Below are 4826 nucleotides of genomic sequence, written 5' to 3'. Positions count from 1 at the left end.
CTCCCAACAAGCTCAACATTCATTAAAAACATTCCTAACAGGATAACAACTGAAGGATGCTCTGCTCCCAAAGGGCAATGCAAAAAGGCACCCTTGAGCATTGCCCCCTGCCCAGATCTTCAGCCTTGGTGCTGCCTCTTTGCTCCACTCTGCTCATTTCGAGAAGTGAGTAAGAGTCCCTGTCATTAGAGACCTGGGGTTTCTTCCCAGAGTGGAGCACAGGACTGGCAATCCTTGTTCCACCCCAGCACCTTTCACGACCGAATCTACGGAAAAGGAGCAATCATGGAGAGGTGCGGGGAGATGTGTCAGACCCGAAGTATGTGAGCAGAGCGGCACGGGTATCACAAGAACAGGACAGTCAGGAGACAGAGGCATTGGCAGGCTGTTGGAGGAGTCCTGAACTAAAACAACAGGGAGGGGAGCTGCAAGCTCTGGAAGGGGATGGGGAGAAAGGGTTTTTGAAGTGCAACAACAGGGGATCGCAGGCCAAGCTGGAAATGTGTTGACAGAGTCCGATAGGAGAGGGAACAGTCACTGTAGCTGCTCCAGTAGTTTTTCACTGATTATTTTTTTCTAGCCAGGAGGCTTGTAGCAGGCAGAACTGGCAAAGCTAACATGCTGGTCCTTGGACAAGTCAGCCCAATGGCCCGGTAATTGAGGAAGCAATCCTGTGGGAATCCCAGCATCTCATTGTGGATTACATTTCCCTCCAAGCAGGAGGTAGAGGCACAAAGGTTGAGATGTATTAACAGGGAAGCTTTCCTTAGCACATTAGAAAATGATGCTAACAGGACAATTCCTGCCTGATAGGCACTGCTCTGCCACTAACTTGCTTGTGGCCTTGGCACTGCCCACGTGATCTCTCTGGACTGCCATCACCCATTTGTAATGTGGGAATAATCCCTGCACACTTCACCAAACACTATGAGGGCTAGACAACATTAATGAAGTGCTAACAGCATAGGCAGCAGAAGGCCAGGGCTATGTGGTGTAGCCTCCACAAACTTTTCACAGCAGCCAGTGACAGCAGCAGCACCACGGCACTGCCATCCTGCAGTGCCTGGCGCTGCTCAACATGCAGCCACTCCTTCGCTGCTGCATATAGCACCAGCGCACGCTGGCCCTGTGCCGGCCCTATGGGAGGGAAGGGCAGAGGTCAGGCAGAGCTCGGCCCCACTGCTTATGGCTGACAGCACTAAAGAGGGGCTAATAACAGATACTGGCTTAGCAAGACTGCATGCTAGGACTCGTGGGCATGTGTAGGATGCCTCCACTCATCTTAGCCTAACGCCTCCACCCCGATGACATATCATATTGTTTAGGGTTCAGCTCTACCTCCATGGAAAAAAGGCAGGTATCAGGAAAGCAGTTCTTCAGATTAATCATGCTGGAAAGGTAGCAGCAGGTGCTGGACTCTTTACAAATCACAGTCTTCTCCCACAAGCCAAACAGGCCTCAAGTTTAGAGCTAATCTAGAATCAAGTGTTTTTCTGCTGATTTCAAATCTATGTTCTCTGTCTCCCAAAGCACTGGAGGCAGAACTCACAGACTCCCCATTGCTGAATGCCCCAGGAAAGTGTATTTCTATCCTAAGCAGTTAGAGGGGAACAAGTGCAAGCCAATCTTTTGCATGACTGACTGCAGATTTTGGGTGCCCCACTAGAGACATTGTGAAGGGAGGCCTAGTTTTCAGGAAATGTTGAGTATTCACTCTCAAAACTCAGGCCCCTTTAGAAAAAGGAGTCTCTATTTGGCACCCCCTCCACCCCCCCCAAAATCCCACACTTTATTTGCTCTTGGAAATCTTTGACTGTTGCTCCCCAGCTGTGGGCAAGACTTTTCCTCTCTTATTGACTGGCCCATACTGTAACAGTGCAGTAGATCTGCAAGGCTCCATCAGAACTCACTAGTACATTTATAACAGTGGTAACAGCAGGTCAGATCCTGCTGTGGGTGGTACCGCAAGCAGATCTGCTGAGTGGGAAGAGATAGCATTACCAGACCTCTCTGGAGCAGGGTACCAACACTGCTACAGCTGAGCTAGGGGGTTACAGAGAATTTCTGTAGTGCAAACAAACCCTCAGACCCCATTTGAACATGAGGATTTGGCTTTTTGGAGACAGCCCCCAGCCCGGTTCAGGCTACGATTGGTAAGGAGAGCTGGACATAGAAGTAGGATGGCCTGCCAGAGCCTGTAAACTGAAGCTGTTACAGCCATGTCCCTGACAGCCAGCTCAAGGGGAACATCAAGTGCTAAAGAGACAGCACTCAAGGCCAGAGGCATCCCTGCCAGGGACAGAGGTGCAAGAGACACTCATCTCCTGTGCACAGAGGCAACGCTAACAGTTCTCTCTCATCTGTTGTATGATCATTTTTATGCTATTTTTTCAGAGAGAACAACCCTAGGGTTTACTCTGGGGTAAGTCTTCATTCCTTCCTGCACAGAGGATATTAGGAAGATGCTGTACTGACTTGGGCCAGTCCATTGCCTTCTGTACCTGCTGGTGCTTTTCCTTCCTTCTCCTGCACTAGGAAGTAATGTTATTACTGTCTTGACCCACAGAGAAAAGAAACAGGAAATCCCTGCTCTGGGAGCTGCTCAGAGGGCCTTCCCCATCACTTGACCTCAGCCACCACCATCTCCCTAGGCTAGTTTTGATCTCCTTTAAAGACAGAAACCATGCAAATTCAAGTAGCTTGATCTTAGTCACACTCGGCTGAGGTGGACCACAATGGAGCTCAAGGGGCTTGTCTGCCACTTTAAAGAAGTCCTCCCCAGTTTTATCATTGGAAGAGCAAGTTGTCAATACAGAGGATGCCCACTGGAAGGGAGAACACAGACTTTACATCTGGGTCTTCTTCTGTTCCCACCACCACATATTGGTATTGTATGTAGCGGTGGCTCTTCTCATTACCCGCAGGCCAGATGACACGGTTCCAAAAGCCAGATCTTGGTCATCCCTTTTCTAGATACCCACGAGGAATCCCTACATCTCCTGCCCCAACAGTCTGTTGGACACTGTCTCAGCAGTGACGATATCATTGATTGGGAGGTCCTTATCAAAAGAGCCTGGGTTCAGTTTTCCAGGTCACTTCATTCACGTGACATTCATGCTACAGGTATGCAGGCAGGTTAAGCAGAGAAAAGCAAATCCCATGTTAGCAAGGGTGAACCTGGAGTGACTTTCCACATCATCTACCAAATCTAGACCAAGTCCTTCAGCCCTTATGCGAATCCCTCTGCTGTATCAGCTAGGGTAGCAATTATATTAGCAAGCAGCAAACAGAGGTTATGGAAAAGGATGCAACACCCAGGAACATCAGCAAGGCACCTCCTTATAGAGAAGAAGTGATCATTTCTCTTAGTTGGTCAAAAGGCTTCTGGCACAGCTCTTTGCAATTTGCACCAGAATTGTACCACCCCCAGTACAACTCACGGTCTTCATGCCCAGCAGCTTCACTCCTTTGTTAATAGCATGTTATCCAGCAGCTACTAGTCTAAACCCAGTCTCTTTAGATTAGTGACCTCCACCCATTCCAGCACCTACAGTCAGAAGAAAGGCTTCTAACAGCTCATGCTGGGCTCTGAACCAGGAAGGATGGATGAAGCAGCAACTGGATGGTATTGATAGTCACTTCAGCTGTGTTTTCACTTTTGCTTTCCCTTCCTAAAAAAAAAAAAAAATTGTACTCATGGGTTGAGAACTATTGACGCATTGATTAGCAGTGAAGTACAGTCGGGACACTAGATTTGATACACATTTCAACTGTTTCTCTTCCTCCCAACCCACATTTAATCATATTCCTATTTTTAATATTTCATGCACATTAAGTGTTTCTCTCATATGATATACCAGTCCCCCCCAGTCTCATGCGATGTATTTCTCATATACTAAATTATTTCTACTTGTGTTTTGTGCCTGGCTGTATTTGATTAGAAGATGCAAATCACATGTGCAAGTAGCTTATTTGATACAGCTATCTTAAGTGTACCAATACAGCTAATTTTTTTTTTGGAGGGGGGGGGTATAGAAAACCAACTGATTTGTTATGCACAGAAATTACCTATGCTTAGCAAAAAGCAGATAACTTCTGCTTACCACGTCCTTCAAGACTAAAAAGTGTAAAACTCATTTACTCATTAAAGTTCTTTTTTACATTAGAGAAGGAAAAAAACCCCTCCCTTTTCAACTCTCAGTGTAAATTTGAATAAGAATGTCATTAAACTGAACTAGCTGAAAAACTTTTAAGTGAAGAAAATACCTCCTTTGCACCTGCAGATGGTGCCACAGCTATGCAGAGCTGGTTTAGCACTTCAGTAAACTCAGATTCCAGGAGTTTAACCAGTGGCTTCCACCAGGTCAGAGGCTTGATTTTAATCTTCAGCAGCACATACATACTGTTCAAATAAGTTTTAATACAAGTAAATTGGAGTTTAAATTAAATAAATTAATTTTTAAAAAATCCCAATTTATCAACCTTCCTCCGAACTCCAGATAACAAAGCATGTACTTCAGTGGGGGAACTTGCAAATAAAATTCAGGTGACAACCTCCAACCAGCATGGGGCAACCATCCTCCCACAAACAGGTTCTTCAAGAGAAGCACTCAAGTGATACCACTTCTAGCTCTGAAAAGCAAGCCTCACTCAGACCAGCAGCCTATAGAGGCAATCTGTTCCCAAGCAATTGCCAGGGTTTCAGTTAAGCAAAGGTGGGGGGAGCAAAAGATTTAAGTGAAAGTCATGTGATTTAATTAAAGAGCTACTGGGGATTCCATGCATGTCCCCAGGGGGAGTGATGTCTGGGAACAGATTAACCCCAA

The sequence above is a fragment of the Alligator sinensis genome, unplaced genomic scaffold (genome assembly GCF_000455745.1).
Source record: "Alligator sinensis unplaced genomic scaffold, ASM45574v1 scaffold400_1, whole genome shotgun sequence".
Taxonomy (NCBI): Eukaryota; Metazoa; Chordata; order Crocodylia; family Alligatoridae; genus Alligator; species Alligator sinensis.
This window is presented reverse-complemented; position numbering follows the sequence as displayed.